This window comes from Delphinapterus leucas, chromosome 1, assembly GCF_059928025.1.
Source record: "Delphinapterus leucas isolate spDelLeu-1000000601 "Yukka" chromosome 1, BTC_Dleu_Yukka2, whole genome shotgun sequence".
Classification (NCBI taxonomy): Eukaryota; Metazoa; Chordata; class Mammalia; order Artiodactyla; family Monodontidae; genus Delphinapterus; species Delphinapterus leucas.
This window is the reverse complement of record NC_143129.1, coordinates 123,567,371-123,588,326: the sequence shown is the minus strand read 5'-3', so window position 1 is coordinate 123,588,326 and position 20,956 is coordinate 123,567,371. Positions and strand designations below refer to the sequence as shown.

At 41.1% G+C, this 20,956-nt stretch overlaps 1 protein-coding gene and 1 pseudogene across 2 annotated transcripts in view; one reads left to right on the top strand and one right to left on the bottom strand.

The window, feature by feature from the left end:
• ST6GALNAC5 (ST6 N-acetylgalactosaminide alpha-2,6-sialyltransferase 5) overlaps positions 1 to 20,956 on the top strand; it is a 173,151-nt gene that overhangs the window by 66,987 nt on the left and 85,208 nt on the right. The window lies entirely within an intron of this gene.
• On the bottom strand, positions 15,460 to 17,324 carry LOC111178405 (transcription initiation factor TFIID subunit 9-like; annotated as a pseudogene).

Below are 20,956 nucleotides of genomic sequence, written 5' to 3'. Positions count from 1 at the left end.
CTGAAATTAATAAAAGGAAACCAATACGAGGTCCAGATGGGGGAAAAATCAAATTATGTGTTTTTCCCTTTTTAATATCATCTCTCATGCAGAATTCATTTTTTTTAAATCCCACCAAAGACCCATAAAACAGTGAGCTCTCTTTAGGAGTTATTATTTAGGCACAAATCATCAGTAGTGGCGATGTGGCATTGCATACTCTTGTTGAATGGAATAAATATGTATATGTAAAGGTGTAGATTGGTAATTTAATTTTTCCATGAAATGCTAAATAACCAGAAGTAATCTGAATAATTTAGGAATAAAATTGGTGTTGTATAGATGGTTATTATGATTTAAATTCCTTGGTTAGTTCTTTTTTTTTTGAAAAGGAAAACTTGTTCAGATGTTGAAAAATTGAATTGTAAAGTTAGCACAAAACCTAAAGACCCTTGGCCCTAGCATTTAGAGTAAAATATTTGGGATTTGTAAAAAAGATTTATTGTAAGATGGTAATTCAAATCATTTTGATGCAATATAATTCAAGAATTATTATTATTACTATAGTATTAAATCTCTGAAAAGTCCAGGCACTTTCTTTTTTTTTTTTTTTTTTGCGGTACTCGGGCCTCTCACTGTTGTGGCCTCTCCCATCACGGAGCACAGGCTCCGGACGCGCAGGCTCAGTGGCCATGACTCACGGGCCCAGCCGCTCCGCGGCATGTGGGATCCTCCCGGACCGGGGCACGAGCCCGTGTCCCCTGCATTGGCAGGCGGACTCTCAACCACTGCGCCACCAGGGAAGCCCCAGGCACTTTCTTGTCCCTGGGAGTACAGACATGAATAAAATTAAGTCCTACTCTCATGAGCTTACACTTACAAGGTATGGTTTTGGTGCCAGACCTTGTATAGAACATTTCAGGTACAACTGATGATAACCCTTGGAGGCATTATACCAATTTCTCAACAAAGTTGAGACTGAGCAGTCATTTGTTAATATGGTGAAGAACCAGGAATAGGTCCAGACTCCCCAAGCACTCTGAACTTTCCTCTAGTGTAATAGGAAGGTTATCTTCTGTGGAGGTAAAAACATTCTTAATTTTTCAAAAAAAAAAAAAAAATTCAATAAAAACACCTCTAGTTGGGTTGAAAATTTTGCACATATTTGTTTGTTCATATACAATTTCCTTTTGTATCTTGTTCTCTGACCGTCTTCCAGGGGTCTTACTATTTTTACATTCACTTGAAGCTCATTATGTAATTAAGTTTTTTTTTTTTTTTTTTTTTTTTTTTTGCGGTACGCAGGCCTCTCACTGTTGTGGCCTCTCCGGTTGCAGTGCACAGGCTCCCGACGCGCAGGCCCAGCGGCCATGGCTCACGGGCCCAGCCGCTCCGCGGCATGTGGGATCTTCCCGGACCGGGGCACGAACCCGCGTCCCCTGCATCGGCAGGCGGACTCTCAACCACTAAGCCACCAGGGAAGCCCTGTAATTAAGCTTTTATGCCTTTGCTGTATGTACTATAAATACTGTCCCAGTCTATCACTTTCTTTATTTTGTTGGTACCAGATTCTTAAAGTAAGTATCTGATTGATTGCCTTCTATTTGAAGCAACGGATCTATCTTTCAGATTGAAGTAAGAACCAAACTTGCAGTTTATTTGGTTGTTCATACTCTAAAATAGAGTAGGGAAAACATACACACCAAAAACACTGGCCCGTTTCTTCTTGTGAATGAGCCTTTCCCCTTGGACAAAAGTTCACCGGCAAGTTTCACTGAAGGATGTTCTTTCTTTGAGACATTATGTGCACTTGCTATCGGAGTCTGAAGGAGAAGGAAGCGTTTCTTTGGAGTAGTTCCCATTGTGGAACCAACCCTTACTTTAGAGAGTATTATTATAAGGTAATTAAATAGTATTTGTGAGGTTGCCCAAATGGAGTAAATCTGTGAGATTTATTTTCAGTTTTATAATGTCTTACCTTTTGAAATTGAATTAATCGTTGAGCCACTGATAATGAATCTTAGATACTAAAGATCTTTCTAAGGCCCATAGTAGAGGTTACATGAAGATGTAGTAGAAAGAACATTGGACTTTGTATCAGAAGATGTGGGTTTTCACCTACAGGTGAGGACATGGACCGAATGATTCCAAGGCCTTCTTAGGAGTGGGCGATTCTGGGACCATTGGAAAATCTTCTTCTTTTTTGTAAGGGTTATTTTCCTTTTTAAAAATGACTCCTCTGTTTTCTCCCCCTTCCTAGATTTAGAGAAGTTTAAGAATGCAGTTGTACATGTTGAGTCTCAGATATCTGAGCTGGCTCTTAGCTATATGGGTTTGAAGTCCAAATGAAAACTTGAAACTGAAGATGCACATTTGGAAGTTGTTAGTAGGCAAATATTATTTAAATCCATAGAAACAGGTAACATAAACACAGGATATTAGAAGAATTCAGAATGGAACCCTGAAAAGATTCAATGTAACAGTTCTATAGAAGAGGAACTGGCCAAGGAGACAGGGAATCATGTCTGAGAATTGAAGATGCCATTTGGTTGTCCAGTGAGGTGCAGAACAGATTATGACATCATGGTCAGTGTCAAGAAATTACACAGATAATAAAGGTTTTTAAAAACAGAACTGTAGTCTAAAATGATACAATAAGGGTATTGGAAGGGCCATGTAATGTACCTTACTGATATAATTATTGTTTGAATTCCTATGTAATTTAGGATTTAGAAGAAAGAGGCCTCATAGCCAGTTTTAAAGGGGATGGGGGGAGGGACCAGGAAAGTCTTCGTGAAGAGGAAATAATTAATCTGGGCCTCAAAGTATGGTGGGAGGAGCCAAAGTGAAGACATTCCAGACAGAGGGGAAAAACTAAGCCGAAACAGGAAAAGGGCACACATAGGATATGTTCCAAAAGCAGCATAGAACTTGGTGGTTTCCAGCCAGTCCTTATGTAAATGAATTTGAGGGCTGAAAGTGGACAGGTAAGTAGGGCGCTATTATGAAGAGATTTAAATGCCAGGTGAGAAGCTTATTCATAAACAGTCAGGTAATTGGAAGTTAGTGAGTGAATCTGAAGTAGAGAAATTTGCTCCAGCTAACCATTTCAAATGGAAATTTTAAAATCATAGAAGTAGACAAATAATTTCTGACTTATTTATTAAGCATAATTAACTAATACTTGAACACTTTCAGGCTCAGAGAGCTTCCTTTGGGTAGAAGCAGAAGTATGACTAGAAGAAAAGGGATAAAACTAGAAAAGAAAGTATCCCCTTGTTGACAAAGTCATTCCCATACTCCATCATCAGTTCCCTGGCACCTCCAAGATACAGGAACTCCTCCAAATTCAGTCCAGTACTTGTTCTCCAAGGAAGGAGAATAAACATCCTCTGACTTGATACCAGATAGGTCCTCCTTTCTCTTTGTTGATAGAAGGATTTTAAGACAGAATCCAAAATCAAAATGGTGCAGGGGCAACGGGCAGGGAGTTTGCAGGTTCCTAAGGCACCAGTGCCGTGTGTTCCAGCCTTCATTCAGCAAATATCTCCCAACCACCATCTAAGCGCCAGATGCTCAGAAAATCAGCCTCATTCACTGTTGACAGCCATCAAATCTAGTTGATTCTTAGGATATTGTCTGACTTTTTTCTTCTCCGATTTAGCTGAACAATAACAATTCATAACTCATTCCCTTCAAAAAGGCCCATAAAGAGCTAAGTCTGATCCTGTCCAGAATGGAAAGTTGAGCTTATTTCATCTTCCATCAATTCCCCTTCCTGTCTATCTCTCAGTCTATCTGAAACCTCAGTGTGTAAGCTACACTGGTGCAAAGAAGGGATGGACTCAGAGAAACAGTGGATTTCTTCAGGCAAAAGATGAGTCTCCAACGAGGGAAGTGACAGCAGAATTAGGTGCAGATGGTCGAATGTAAAAGCTATTGGAAAGTGAGAACTGATTTTTTTCTCTTATAGGTTATTACAAAATATTGAGTATAGTTCCCTGTGCTAAACAATCTGAAAAAAGATACTTATATATGTATAACTGACTCACTTTGCTGTACACCTGAAACTAACACAACATTGTAAATCAACTATACTTCAATTTAAAAAAAAAAGAAAAAAACAAACAAAAACAAAGTGAGAATTGATAGGACTTCGTGACCCATTGAAGGTGGAAGATAGGAGAGAGTAGAGACTCAAAACTGCATCTGGGGCTTCCCTGGTGGCGCAGTGGTTGAGAGTCCGCCTGCCGATGCAGGGGACACGGGTTCGTGCCCTGGTCCGGGAAGATCCCACATGCCGCGGAGCAGCTGGGCCCGTGAGCCATGGCCACTGAGCCTGCACGTCTGGAGCCTGTGCTCCGCAACGGGTGAGGCCACAACAGTGAGAGGACCGCGTACCGCAAAAAAAGAAAGAAAAACAAACAAAAAAAACTGCGTCTGAAGTCACACTCCCAACTTAGAACAGGAAGGAAGCTGGGCCTGTGTGTGTGCCTGTTTGTCGTTGGTGGGGGAGGGGTGTTTAGGAGGCTCATTCTGGGCACATTCCTTGGAGATGCCACAATGAGATGTTTTGTAGATAATCAAATATCATCTCCCTCTCTAGAGAGTGGCCTGGGCTGGAGAATATAGGTCTGGGGATCAGCAACAAAGCAGTGGTTAATAGAAGCCAAAATATAAAAAAGGATAAGATTACTTCAGGAGGGGTTGTAGAGCAGAGGTCCTGAACTAGCCCTGCAGGTGTTTTTAGTTTTGCTTGTCATTTATTTTTGATTCTTGTTTTTGATGATTTGACAATAAAAGATTTTTCTGAAAGACCAAAGTTTTGTAAAATCACACACTAAAATAATAGGACTTTATGGGGGAGATAAGGATGAGGCAAATCACTCGAAACCCATGTTTGTAACCAGAACATTAATAAAAATAAAAATAATCTTATTAAATTATCAGCACAGTTAAAAAGCATGTTAAATTCCTAATAATTTTTTTTGGTGAGAACATTTATGTTTTACTCTCTTAGCAAATTTCAATTTTACAATACAGTGTTATTAACAATAGTCACTATGTTTTACATTAAAGCCTCAAATCTTATTGGTCTTATAGCTGAAAGTCTGTACCCTTTTACCAACTTTTTCCTATTTCTCCCCCTAATCCACCCCCTCTCAGCCCATGGCAACCACTTTTCTACTCTCTGTTTCTAAGGGTTTGGCATTTTTTAAAAGATTTCTCATATAAGTGATATTATGCAGTATTTATTTTTATCTGTCCACCTTGTTTCACATAGCACAGTCCCCTCAAGTTCCATCCACGTTGTTGCAGATGGCAGGATTTCCCTCTTTCTCATGGCTGGGTAATATTCCATTGTGTATATATACCACATCTTCTTTATCCATTCATTCGCTGATGGGCACAATTGGCTATTGCAAATAATGCTGGGGTAAACACGGGAATGTAGACCTCTCTTTGATATCCTGTTTTTATTTCCTTTGGCTATGTACCCAGAAGTAGGATTGCTGGATCATATGGTAGTTTTATTTAATGGAACTTTCGTACTGTTTTCCAGAGTGGCTGCACCAGCTCACATTCCCACCAACAGTGTGCAAACGTTTCCTTTTTCTGCATTCTCACCAACACTTGTTGTTTCTTGTCTTTTTGATGACAGTCATTCTGATAGGTGTGAGGTGATGGCATTTGCATTTCCCTGATGATTAGTGATGTTGAGCACTTTTTCATGTGCCTCTTGGCATCTGTACGTCTTCTTTGGAAAAACGCCTATTCGGTTCCTCTGACCATTTTTTAATTGAATTGTTTGTGTTTTTTTGCTGTTGAGTTGTATGAGTTCCTTATATACTTTGGATATTAACCTCTTATCAGCTATATAATTTGCAAATATTTTCTTTCATTCACAGTTTAAAACCATTTTAAATTCTCAATAAATGTTTTTAAAAAAGAGAATGACTAACAGCTTGATAGAAGGTGGTGTGAGGAAGGGTTGAGGCCGCTGAGTTGAAGAAGAAAGAGCAAATGTACTAATTAAGGTAAACACCCAATAAGTATTTCCAAGCCAGAGTGTATGCAGGCTTAAAGGAAGAACAGGGAATGAATGTACTTTGTGTACTTTGTGCTCAGCAGCTGTTACTCCTTGGTGTCAGGAGTAAAACCAGTAGAAAACCATGAGAAAAAAAACAGTAGAAAAACCATGAGAAAAAACCAGTGAGAAAAAAACAGTAGAAAACCATGAGAAAAAAACAGTAGAAAACCATGAGAAAAACCAGTAGAAAACGAACACGAACCTGTCCCAGGTACTGATATCAGTCTCATCTTCACCAGGGGGACACATAAAAGAAACATTACTTTTCCTCCTCTGTCCTACCCAACCAATAATATTTATGCTTGCAATTCCTTGCTCTCAGCAAGGGCCCTGAAAAGATCAAGATGACTGTATTCCAATTTGAATGGCTTTAGCACGAGGGTATTCAGTATCCGTTAGCCACAGCCTGCACCACTCCCTATTGTCTTTACACCCGCTCCTATCCCAACCATTCCACACGTTTATGTTTCCTGCTTTCTCTCTGTTGGATTTTCACTTGCAGACCCTTGTGTAGAGAAGGAAAGAATTTAGGGGAAAAGCTCACTTTTGAGGGCAGGCCAGGAACTAAAAAGTGGTCACCGGAAAGGTAGATGGAGCATCGGAAGAAAATGTTAGAGCTGAAACCAGAGGATGGGAGGATTTCAGAAAAGCAGAGTCACGAGTGTGAGATGCAGTGGAGAGGTCCTAAGAGAGCATTGGATTTATGGAGCAGTACAGCACTGGTAGCTCTGCCAGGAGCAGTTTGTGCATGGTATGGTGAGGGCAGGGGCAGGCTGCCACACAGGGAAACGGGGCTGCAGAGAGGGAGAAGGGAACGTGCTCCACTCTTTCAAGAAATTTGATGGGGAAACAAAGAAGAGAGGAGCAGCTTTTACAGGGAGGCACGTTGAGAGAATTCTCTTTGTACGACGAGGAACACTTGAGCATACTATTTTTAGACTGAAGACAAGTAGCTACTGGAGAGGAAAAGGGAAATGATTGAAGATGAGAGAGCGAGAGCAGGAGAAAAGACTAAATGGAACAACTCTCCAGGGAGCTTATTTCCATTACATAATTCACTAAACAAACGTGGATTCGTCTTTGTTTCGGTTCTAGCGCCCTCGGACTGGAGGTATGATTTCTGGCAATACATTTACAGAATCTCCCCTGCCCCTCTTCACACACACCCCAGTAACTGCTCTGGGTAGAGCCTTTGTAAAGATCCCCGTACTATAGTGACGAGGACCAGAAAGCATCTGTTGGCAGTGCTTTTGCCAAATTGGAATGAAGGGTTGCATCCCCAGAACAGCCAGGAACTGACGCAGGCCATCTCTGTTGTGACCCAGCCGTGAAGGCGGTGAGCGGATCTTCAGGATGAATGAAACCCCTTTATTACTGATATATCGCCTGTCTCATTATACTTAACATTTCAAACGTTATTAATTTTTAATTATTTACATTTAATTATCTGCATCACTTAAGCATCCAAATTCCACAGCTGATGTTCTCAATGAAATATTTACTAAACAATCAATCCGCTAGGATTCCACAGAGCTGAATATTTTCAATTTGCAGCAAACCTCTCCTCCAGGAGGCTGCCTTCTCATACTTGTGTTTTGGATGGACATGGCTGCACTCTGGGCGCTTGCGGCTTCAGCTGTGGCATCCGCTATGTCTCAGGGATGCTCTGTCAACTCTAACGGGATGGATGGCCCTGCTCAACATTAGTGTTAGCAGGTTGAGTGCCATGGGGACACTCACGCCATCTCCCTTCTCATTTCTCTTCTGTTAGGGCTGGAAATGCATTAACAGGGAGCCAGTTCTGGTGATAGGAAAGCGAAACAGTCTTATTGGTGGTCAAAAGGCAGAGGCAGGATGAAAACTAATCATAGCTCCCACAAGAGATGGTCACTCACACAACTGATCAAACAGCTGACTTTTCCTTGCAAAATCAGGACCCACTGTCAATGGGAATGTCATTTCCAAAGCAAAGGCCAAGGAAAGCAGGCTTATTCCCTGACACAAATATCCCACAGCTCCATCATCCTTTGTGCAGTAGGAGGGGGCCCAGGGTCTACAAAATGTGCACTGGTTTCACTTGGTTTTCCAAGAGTGGAGTTAGAATTATGCTAATCTACCTGTGCTCACAAGTGGGGTCTCCCTTGCAGCCTCTTACAAGATCACTGAGAGGGTTGATTATATGATGTATCCGGGAGAGTCGTTGAGAGTAAGGGATATGCGTTAGACATTCATTCATTCCACAAGTATTTACTGATCACCTGCCGTGTGGCAGACACTGGAGAGGCAGAGGCAAACAAGACAGACCTAGTTGCTACTTTCATGGAATTTATATTCCAGTAAATGTAAGTCTCCGGAATTTGAATCATGACTGCCACCTACTTGCTGAATGACTTTGCATAAGTTAATGAACCTCTACAGGCCTCAATTTCCTTATCTGAAAATGGGAGTAATCAGAGTACCTCCCTCATAGAGTCACTGTGATGATTATTTAGTTATGCACGTGCAAATGCGTGTGAAACTCAGGTATCATAAGACTGGCACCCATAGCCAGCTTCACTGAGTTGTGTAGCTTAGTTATGCACGTATAGTTTCACTAAAACTTGTATTTGAGGCATTTAACAGAGTTAACATTTTAATTATGAGTATTAAATTAAAATTGTTATTACGGGGCACAGCTCTAGTTTAAGGAGCAGTTGGAGACAAGATACAGAAGATGTGGCTGTGGTGACCAGATGTTAGAGAGGAAGGACTTCTGAGTTCAGGTAAAGCCAGACCCATTAGTATGCAACCTGGCATGAAATAAGTGTTCAATAAATACTAGTTGTTGTCAGTATTATTACGCTTATTAGGCCCTGAAGTCTTCATAAATAAATAAGACGGACATAATGGAGCACAAGTGTGGTACTTGTACATATCAAATAATAATAAATGTTAGCTCACACAGACATGTGTTAGTGTGCTTTTTTATGACAGGCTGTTTCAAACATGTATTAAATGGAAGGGACCTTAGAAATGATGTCATCTGGCTCCCTCAGGGTGAGGAAACCTGAGATCCTTAGAAGTAAAATAACTTGCCCAAGTCACATAGTGAGTGGTAAACTGGAAAGCCAAATCTGGTCTTTTGCCCCAGCTGGAAAAGTCTGCTGTACCTACACTGCCTCTCTTCGAAATACCTCACCTCACATTTGATGAAAATGATGATAAGTTAGGTCCACACCACATGGCAGCTGCAAACACCTTTCCCTTTCATGCCAAGCTTAGTTACAAGCTTTGGAGTGTACCTATTTTGTCTTCGCTGGCTCCTCACTTTTCTGCCACCTGCCTTTTTGGGTTCATAATAAAAATAAAATCCAAACACAAAAATCGTAGGCCTGGGCTTCCCTGGTGGCGCAGTGGTTGAGAGTCCGCCTGCCGATGCAGGGGACACGGGTTCGTGCCCCGGTCCGGGAAGATCCCACATGCCGCGCAGCGGCTGGGCCCGTGAGCCACGGCCGCTGAGCCTGCGCGTCCGGAGCCTGTGCTCCGCAACGGGAGAGGCCACAACGGTGAGAGGCCCGCGAACCGCAAAAAAAAAAAAAAATCGTAAGCCTGACAATCGTAGCTGGTTTCACTGGATGGCTTAGTTAGGCTTGTGGAGATTCACTGAAAACTTTTATTTGGAGCCTCAAAAAATTAGCATTATTGTGAGTATTAACTAAAAATTGTCATTACTGGGCACAGCTTTAGTTAAGTAGCAGTTGGAGGCAAGATACAGAAGCTGTGGCTACGGTGACCAAATGTCAGGATTGTCAACTCGGTAAGCTTGGGTGATGAGTCAGACATTGGGGAATTTCTTGTATCACACAGGTCTCTTAGGAAGTGCCTCTGTTCCTTCTTAAACATACGGTGTTGTGCTCAGTGGTTTGCACTGAACGTATAACAGGCAGCATTCAGAAAAGTTGGTTGGCAGCTCCTTCTAAAATAGACCTGAGTTTATCTTTGTGGCATATAAGTTCTCATGCTGAGGAGTTCACATTACCATCAACATAATGACAGGGCCTACGGCAGGCAGTCCTGAAGTTCTTCTAAATCCAGGTGCCCCCAACACCACAGCTCTTTCTAGCAGGCTGGGGAGAAGGCTATCGAATTCCATCCATGAACAATCAGATACAAGTAACATGAGAGCTTAACCAGAAGCTTCCGCCCGCACCCCTCCCCCCCCACCGATGTCTCAGTATGTAATTCATGCTTTTAATTCAGTATTGTGACAAGACAGTACATCTAGTTCACGGAGACCAGTTCTAAAATATGAAGACATGTTAGTGGCCAAGGTTCGGGTTGTACACATTTCAAATGGTATGGGATTTCTCTGGAGTACAACAATACATATTGTGTTCTTTAGCGAAAGTAGGGTGTGAGTTTGCACACGTAGGGTGCAGCAGGAAGGTTGTGGCTGCCCAGCAGATAATTTATTTAGTCATCGTGTGCTGAGGAGTACAAGGGTTTGAGTGTAGACCCATCAAAAGAGAGGAGGCCTGTGTGTCCCCACTGCTGCTTCTCTTACCCTAAGGCTGCCCAAGGTGATAGCTTTCATCCTGGTAGGATGCAGAAGTGCTTCCCCTGATATACGGTGCCAGAAATCTAGTAGTAAACGTGTCCTGGTTCTGTCTGAGAATGCTGGCAACAATTCCTGTGGAATTGCTTTCACTTTTTAAAAGAGAGGAATAGATGGCTATTGGGTCACTTCCACAGCTAACACTTTAGAGGTCAAGATGATCCGGAGCTAAGAAATGTGATAGTTATTATGAAAAAGGGAAAGCTTTGTTTAGCAAAGAATTTTTGTTTAATCATAGGCCCAAGGAGGCTGAGTATGAAAAGTATTTAAGGTACCAAGAATAAGTTAGATTGCCCCCTCTCTATCTTCCTTTCTTATCCACCTAATTATTTATTCTGCACCCCCTACCCACCCCTGAGAATGTGAGCCACATGGAGGTAGGGATGCTTGTCCATTTGCTCACTGTGTATCCTCAGGGCTTTACACAGAGTCTGGCATATGCAGTTATTGAGTATATACTCACTGGCAAGCAAATGAATGAATGAGTCAATTATAATCTGAAAAACTATCCTTCCAAATGAATTCATTTGTGGAAATAAGCTAACACATTGCCTGTAAAGCAGCTTCCTTGAATAAGGACAAGCTTTAAGGTTCACAGGAGATTTTAGCATCAGCCTAATGATACCGATTTCCCCTGGAAACCGCTCTCTGCTTCTCTCTCCCAGTTTGTCTTCCCCAGCATTTTTTTTGGATCTGTAGTTATAGCTTTTTCTCCCCAGAATTCACCTGAGGAGAAATTGTCTTTTCCTTACATTTGGATCTTAGCAAATTGAGGAAAACCAACTTAGGCGAACATCTGACCATCTTTGGTAAAAAAAAAGAGGCCAGGAAGCTCATGACAGACCGTGGCACTGCTGCCTTAGGGGTTGCTGGGCAGCTTGGGACCGTCTCAAGAGTGGTTCTCCTGGGAAACTGGGATTGACTCAGTAGAAGTGCCAGTGCCACGCCAGTCACAGGGTGAAGCAGCTGTGGCGTGGGCCCTACACGGCGAGGGTCTGTAAAACCCTCCTTACTGTCCCGAGCCCCGTCGGGAGTTCTAAGATTCCAGGACTCACCTAAACCTGATAAAGTGTGTCCAGAGGGCCCGGGGTTAACGCTGAGTTGTTAAGTACAAGATTGCGGTTTCCAATAAAATGGGTTTGTGATGCCTGAGGTGATTTTGCGGGAGAAAAAAAGGAAGCATAATTTTAGAAAATGGAAAGTAGTAGGCATGCAGTAGAAAATGTGCTTGGCCCTGCCCTCCCGGGAGGAACAGGGGTGATAAATCATCCCTCTCTATTTCCAATTTTTCAGGTGTCAAATAGTTCTACATTTTGTAGACTTAAATTTTCTACATTGTGAAAAAAGAATGAATGTACAACCCCATATATTTAAGCTTCTATTATTGCATTTGCCATCTTATTTTAATTTTTGGAAAATATTTCGTTTACCCTTTTCAGGAATATATATGATCCTGTGCTTTACTTTCTCGTGAAGGAGGGAGAGTTAAACAATAAGCTTCTTGGTTTAGGAAGAACTAATTAGTAAATTTTCCTCCTGTTCTCCAGGCCTGTGGCAACTATTTCTTTCCTGACAACTGAACTTTGCATCCCAACCTCCATTACTCTTAATAGAAGCCAAGCATTCTCTCCCCCTCGCTGTGCTATGAGAATCATTTTTCCTCTGAGTGGAGTAATGGCTGTGAAGTCATTTAGGTATTCACAGAAAAAATAGCCTTTTACTGTTGTTTTTTATTCATTCCCGGAATGAGGCTAAGAGAAACCCTGTTCCATTTTACTGTAAATACTATTAATCCAGAGATGACTTCTTAGTATACAGACATGACTGGTTTGAATTTAAATGAGTTGATATTCAGAGTTTTCATCTAGACTCAGATAAAACAAAAACTTATCCAGTGACTGTGGTTGAATTTAGAGTTGCTATTTAGATTGCCTAAACAATCTTGTATTATATTTTCAGTACACCAGGTATGAAAAAAAGAGAGTAAGAGCTACATTTCACAATTCTGAGGTATATTAGATCCTGAAAGTATCTACTTCACCTCCCTTATTGCTGACTTATTCTTTCCTGACCTCATTCCCAAAGAAACTCACCCATTTCCTCCACCAGGTCCAGGACCAATATCTTATTTTAAGTAAGAAGTTTTCACTCAAAAATAGGTAGACTTTTGAATTTGACAAAGTAGAGATTAGAGTTATGGTGCTGTTTTAAGAGAAGAATTGGGAGGTCTGATTCCCAATCTACATAATAATTCAACAGAATTTAAGGCTGTCTTCAGCACTTTGCATTAGCAGCAAGTAATTACCTCCAACTAGAATGAAATGAGGGTCAAGAATGGTCTTAAGCAATCAAGTGGAAGTGTTACTTGCTTTACTGAGCATGCTAATACAAAGCTGCATTTGGAAGAGCTAAAGAAGAAAAATGCCTCCAACCCAAATTGCCTTGTGAGCTTTTTTTGCAAGAGTGGGCCAGAATGGTTTGTGGATGATAAAAAAGTTTAAATTGTTTAGTTTTAATACTTTAGATGACTTTACCTAGGAATTTAAGTGATTTGGGATTCATGTTTTTCCGTCTAAATTTAATGATGCATTCTATGTACATAAGGATAAGCAGACATACATTTTTTTGTACATGTAACTTAACTATTTTCAAATAGATGTGCCTATCCCTGAATGGATAGGTTGGCATCCTACCAAATTACAAAATTAAGTAGATATGAATTAGTATATGGAAGTGTTACTGAACCAAACTTGGGTTCGCCCACCCACCGCCCAGCAAAGCCAATCAACTGACAAAAAACTTCTGTGAAGGAAAGTACAGTGTCTATTTGCAGGGTGCAAAGCAAGGATAATGGGCAGCTCATGCTCAAAAGACCCAAATTCCTCTATGGTTTTCAGGGAAGGTTTTTAAAGGCAACATTGGGGTGAGGGTTGCAGGGTGCATGACTTTCTTTTGATTAGGGTGGTGGTTAGGTGACAAGGTGGAATTTCAGGAATCTCAATCAACTTTCTGGTTCCAACCAGACTGGGGTCAGCACGTTGTCACCATCCTCCACCTGGTCAGGGGTCTTAATTTCTGCATAACAACTCAAAGATATGCATCAGATTGTTATGTATATTCCTTCAGGAGGATTCTGTCTTATCACTAAACTGTGGTTCAAGCTATCTTGTTTAATTGCTTTTCCTTTGTTTCTGCATTCCATCACTTCTCTAATTAGTAACCATTTGAGTCTTCTCTTTGGAGCTCAGGGAAGGCATAGGAGACTAAAATCTTTCCTACAGACAAGAAAGGGTGAGGAACACAGACACTTTTGTACATGGGAGGGCCTCACAGGGTCCTGCTCAATTTCAATCCCCCCCTTTTCTTTAATACTTCTTACTCCTGAGGGGAACAGGGGTGGGACAAGAAAGGGAATTAAGTTTTAGATAGAGAGGTTAATCATACTTGTCAGGGGAACTCGGTTTTAGCAGGGGCCCTGGTTTCAGAAGTACTAGCTGAGTTCAGTTCCTCTTGTGAAATTCTAGGCTCATAAAACGTACTGATCCAAACTCAAACACATTTTTATTTACTCAGTTATCCATGATTCCAGTCTGCATGGGCAACAATTCAAATTCATAACAATAATTTATTTATTAGCAACAGACTAACTTTGAGAATAAAAATGCAACCAGGTCGAGAATTCCTGAATTTGCTTTTTTTTTTTATTAGACATTAACTGAAGTTTAGGATGAATAATATTTTATACATCCAGGTTGATGATAATATAAATAATCCTGGTCTAAAAGCTGTATCCTGTAGCTTTAAAAACATTTTTTCTGGGAGCTTCCCTGATGGCACAGTGGTTAAGAATCCGCCTGCCAGTGCAGGGGACATGGGTTCGAGCCCTGGTCCTGGAAGATCCCACATGCCACGGAGCAGCTAAGCCCGTGGGCCACAACTGCTGAGCCTGCACTCTAGAGCCCACAAACCAAAACTACTGAAGCCCATGCACCTAGAGCCCATGCTCTGCAACAAAAGAATCCATCGCAATGAGAAACCCATGCATCGCAATGAAGAGTAACCCCCACTTGTCACAACTAGAGAAAGCCTGCGCACAGCAGCCAAAAATAAATAAATAAAACAAATAAATGTATTAAAAAAAGAAATTTCTTCTCTATCATGTAACAGGAAATCAGTAGAGATTAAGCTCTCTTAAAATAATTAAAGAAGACAATTTAGATGATACAAACTTTATTTAACACTTCATGAAGCAAGCAGTCTCCATTCCCAAGGGTCCAGAGAACTTCAAAATGGACTGGAAGGCAGGAAGCTTTTATAGGATAAAGAATGAGGAATAGAGAAGGGAAATTTTAAATGAATAAGGAAAAGGGAATATGTATAGAGCCCCGAGTTGGCTTGGCATGTGGGGATTGGTTGACTGTATATACTGCATTTCTGGTCAAGTGGAACATTTATAGGGACTTGAAAGTTACATGTTTCAGTTTGCTGACATGGCACCCCAGGCAGAAGCAGCTCCATCTTGGACCTAGACATTTATTTCAACAACTCTTTAAACTAAATTAGTAACTTTATTTATTTTTTTTTTCAAGAGGAAAATTAGTTTTTATTTCAGATGTTGTAGTAAGAAACTCAATTGGTATCTTCTTTTTTTTTTTAATTGAAAATTATGATAACCATATTTACTCATTAAATACTGTTTTTCTAAAACACAGCCTGGAAACAGCCAGCATGCATGTTTAACCTCAGTACAATGGATTTAAAACCAAGTATGCATGTTACATGCATCAAGGCTAGATTACAAATTATCATGGTCATCATCATCTTCACATTTTATTTTCAATGCATTTGATGATTCACTGGCAGTATTTTGTGATGACACCATGTTAGTGGTAATAAGAATGTCTTTGGACCTAATTAATGATGGATTAATTAGAACATTCTGAACTGCTGATGTTGCAGGAATTGATGCTTTCACAGCTGGGGATTGTGAGTGGGCATCTGTACTGTGAACCTTTGCCCTCTGAGGGACACTGGAGTCCCTACTTTAGTTGACACAGACATGGTGTGTGGGGTTGGTGTGTCAAGTGTGGGAGTACTTGGTCTGCTAATAACTGAACCAACACTTTATCGCAGAACTGTTCTTCTTCCCACAGAAGTAGATCCCTGTTTTGTAAAGACTTAAATCTATAATTTGGAACAGTCAAGGAGTATCTACCAGTTGGCAATCTAGAGCCTGAACGTGGCTTGATCAATGGCAAAGGGGTTTGATTTCTTTGCTTTGTGATATCTAATAAAAAATGTCTTGGGGGAGGAGAGGTAAATGACTCAGAATCTTCTCTTCCTTCATTACCTTCATTTCTGTCAGCTGCGGACAGGACATGAAGACCCAGAATTAATCTGCACATTGAAATGATTAACCATAAGGCTATGTAATTCAGAAGGAAGGAGTGGGGCTGAAAGGCTGAGAAGGAAAAAGAAATGAGACAGGAGATAGGATTGTTTTCTTTGCTGTGCAGAAGCTTTTTAGTTTGAGGTAATCCCACTTGTCTATTTTTGCTTTTGTTGCCAATGCTTTTGATGTCAGGTCCATGAAATCACTGCCAAGACCAATGTCATGAAGCTTATCCCCTGTTTTCTTAAGGAAAATTAGTAACTTTAAATGAGGGATTGTTAAAGTTAAAAGATCATGATTATTAAAAAGTTACAAAATTATTGAAAGTTTACCAAAGTATTTTATTCACCTTCAAAGTTTATCTTTTATCTTATAAGGGTGGTTTTTTTTTAGTACATATTAAAACAAGAAAGGAACACTTGGGGAAACTAGGGCCAGAAGAGAAAATTTGGGCATGTGTATAAATTCCCCTCAAATCCCTGTATCCTGCGCTGACACATTCATGTTTCTAAGCAGGATAACAGGAGAGGATCTCTAAAAAAGAAATGCAAAACGTTGAATCCTGAAGAAGTCTCCTGTCCTGCATTCTGCCCCACCTTGTCATCCTCAGATGCAATGGGCTTGATAAATTAGAAGAAAGGTCAGGATAAGGTAGGCTATGCTTCAGTAATAAATAAACCTCAATGAGTAAATTGTTTAAGACACTGAGGATTTTATTCTGCACTCAAAGTCCAGAGTGAATCAGGTGACCCTCTCCTATCCTGTGGCCTGCGAGGTTGCTGTGTCAAGAAAAAAGGAAGGCAAAAGTTTCCCCACATGTCTGTAGGGGCCGGGAAGTGCCCTCGTGACACTTCTTCCACATTTCATTGATTGTAACTCAGCCACATTATCCCTACTTAAGGGATTTTGAGCCAGCAAGGCGACATGAAATGGGACATAGACGTCTCTGCCTCGGAAGACTTTCTGACTCCTGTAAGCTCCTCCCACCTAAGTGATCAGCTCCCTGATTTCTCTCCTCAGAACCAACATCCCCTCAAAGAAAGAGAACTGGCCAGTGAGAACGAGAGAGAGAGAGAGAGTAAATGGGAACACTACATCTCCTACCAAGCCCCAGAGCACAGATTTCCAGAATAGCACCATATTCCAATGTTAGAGACTCCAGGTCATCCCACACGTCATTTGATTAATGAGTGAAAAAAGAGAGAAAGAAAACTATTGAAATAAGCCTATAAACAAGAATATACTTCTCACTCTACTTCCCTTCCTCCCGTGTGACTACTCCCACTATAGTGAATCTGATAAAATGTATGTCTGGTTTTCTTACTCCAAAACATATCAAGAACCATAAGCTTCCTTAAGCTCAAATGACTCGTTTTCAACCTCATCTTCATTTGTTAAAGGGCAGCTATTATTATATGAAAAGAGCCTTTTCATATTCTACATATTCTGTGACATTGGGGTCACCAGCATGAGTGACACTTTCTGGACTCATCCAACCAACATTTTGAATGTCTTCCAGGTGCTGGCTCTTGTGCCAGGTTGATGCTTGAGCTGTACTCTTCTCTAGGAGCTCACGGTCAGCAGCTGCCATCTGAGTCTGGGCAGATACGTTACAGGAAACATAACTACTGTTTCTTGTAAGCCACGCCCTGAGGTGCGTTGCTGGGTCTGTGCTCAGCCAGAAAAGGAAAAGGGCCCCTGAGGCACCAGTTACTCACTGCTCCTGAATAATCACATCCAGGATGGGGTGGCATATGCATTAAAGACAACAATTTTCACTGTTCTCATGGGAGTTAAAAATTGGAATTAGTTTTTCCCAAAGCCAACTTCAACTCTCTCCAACAGTCAGATTTTATTTGAGACCTGGGGGGCAGGGGAGAAGACAATGTTCATTGGTGCCTGTTTGGAACTCACTTTTGCCATCAGAGAGGCTCCTGGCCGGCCGTGATGCTGGCCCACAGCAGGTGGGACTGAAGTGGGAGCAGAAGCTGTGAGCCGGGACTCCAGGAGGTGCACTTCCTAGACCCAGCTCTTCCATTAACTAGCTCTGCGACCTTGAAGGAGTCCTTTGGCCCCTCTGACCTTCAGTTTCCTCATGTGTAAAATCGAATGCTTAGACTAGACAGGCCTCTCCCAGCTGAGACACCCGGTTATTCTGGACTTCTGTGTTCCTGCCTCTGTAATTGAGGTCCCCAGCCCTGTGTCACATGGGGTCTGCAGGGAGGATGCACTGGTGCACTGTCATCAGAGTGATCAACTTGAGAGGCATCCCCCCCGCAGTGACTTGCCAAGAGAAAAAGTATTAGATACGTCACCTCCAGAACTCTCTGGCATTGATTTTTTCCTCTACAACTTCCAAATGTTCACTGTAGTCACAGAATGAAGAAGGAAATAATCCTTCTCCAGCCAGTAAAGTCAACAAGTGGAATGGCTGGGGATCTCTGCACCCATGAGTACATCACCGAGACAGCCTTGCCAAAGGGTACTTAGCCCGTTGCTGAGGGTTTAGAGAGAGGCAGTTATTGAAGGCAGTGTGCTGCCTGTCACTGGGAGCCCAGTTCAACCAAGGGGACTTGCCACGTGGTATTGTGGAGGGACAGACCTTCAAAGAGTCTCAGCCTTCTCCTTGCATTCACACACATATTTTGCAGATAAGGGAACTGAAGCCCAGGGAGGTTGACTAGCCCAAGATCATGAACATTGGGCAGAACTGAGATGAAAACTTGCGTCTTCTGTCTGACTCCTGACTTACAGGCCTAAGCTCTTACACCACACTGTGCTAGAGAATTCATAGACACACTCACTGAAACTTGAACCTGGTATCAATAATAGTCATATGGTAATGATAGTGCCAGCAATGGTAATTATATATACCACATATTTATGTTATATGTGTATCCTATGTATTACGTGCACACACACACACACACACACACCATTTATTGAGCAGCCACCATTAACCAGGCACTGTGCTAGTCATTTTATATATCTTATCTCTGTTTTTTACAATAACTATAAGATATAATCTCTTGATTATCATTTCTAACTTATAGGTAAGAAAACTGAGGCTTAAGGAGATGAACTCACTTGTTCATTTAGTGACATATAGCCCACTCATTCCGCTGAACCAATTTTTCAAAAGTCTTAACTATGTACGGGCATTAAACTAGTCACCATGGTGGGATTTAGAAATAAATTAGGGAAGAGCTCTTCCTCAAGGAGATAATAGAAACCTCTGACATAAGCCACAGATATATGTGACAGCAGTATAAGGGAGAAGATGTCAGAAGAAAGATTTGGCTATATTGAGGAATTCAGAGAAAAGGATGATTTTTTTCCATACTGAATGGATTAGGAAAGGAAAGGCAAGGTAGCTGAACTGAACCTCGATAGAAGGGTAGGTGCTGGGCACTGGAATCGGGGTGAAAGGCCTTCCAGAATAAACAGAAGCACAGAGCCCGAAAGTAGCTACACATGGAACCAACAGCAAATTGGTTGGGAAGTTTGATCTCTGACCAGTATATGCCACAGCAAAGGGACACTGAGTGTAAAATATTTAGTAGGTAAAGGCCCAAGGTGACTAATCCCATGAACCACCAGTTGTAAAGAAATCTTCCTTTCAGATATTGTTATACCAAAAGAAATGGAAAAACCACTAGAAAACTTGGAAATTTGGCATCTAACCTAAAAGCAAAGTGGAACTGACCCAGCCCACAGCGAGAGACTCTTCATGGGAGAAACTAGAGCATCTTCCTGTAAAGTCAAAAGGGTTTACAGTTGTAGGAGGTCGTTGATTCTGAACATACATATCTGAACATACAGGGAGTCAAATCAGTCTCCCAGAAACAGAACATCTGCAAATGGTAAAATCCTGATGTGGCACAGGTAACCTACATCACCACTTTAAAGGGGAGTGGTGATTTGTCTCCACTGAAGTAAGAGAGAGGATTGGACTTAAACTAGCATTGTGCCAGTAAATGTTTACATACTAGCGCTCTTTTAAAATGTGCATATGTCCATGCTTCAGTTTATTATGAATTTTATTGCTATAAAGGCAGTACACACTTTAGAAATAATAATAAAATACTAATACTACTACTAATAAGATACTAATATACAATACGCTTTGTTGTAAATTCCATATAGCCAACTGGTCCTCACAGAATGCTTTCATTGATTTTTTCAAAATTCTTGTGTCTGTAGACAATCTGTGGTTGCAATTAATGAATGAGTATAGTCCCAACATGAATGTGGTTGATATTTTTGGTTACCTAATTAGAAGAAAGAGAAACAAAAAAGACCAATGTTGGAACTTTTCTCACTCAGGACAAACCTGAATCAAAACGTAACTTCTTTGCAGAATCAAACAATAGTTTTCAAATAATAGAAGACTTTTTTCAATTTGATGCTATTCATGATGTAATGGTTACAGACATAGCACACTTTAAAGCTTAATTTACAATATTAACATTTTCTCCATTACTTTTTTTGCAATCAGCTGTACAATAAACCAAGTTCTGATTTGTAGTGCGTACTTATTTCTGTGATATAAACACTCTCATATGGCTGGTTTCCAGCTACCAATGAGACATCATTGAATGCAGAGTAGGGAAGAGAGGCATAGTAGCAGAACTTGTATGATATTTCCACTGTTATGGACTGAATGTTTGTATCCCCCTAAAATTTGTATGTTGAAGCCCTAACTCCTAGTGTGATTGTAGTTGAAGGTGGGGCCATTGGGAGGTAATTAAATTAAGATGAGGTCATGAGAGTAGGGCTCCCATGATAGGATTAGTGTCCCTATTAGAAGTGGAAAAAACACCACAGCTTGCTTGCTCTCTGCCATGTAAGGACACAGCCGCAGCTAGAAGACTGTCATCTACAAGCCAGGAAAAGAGCT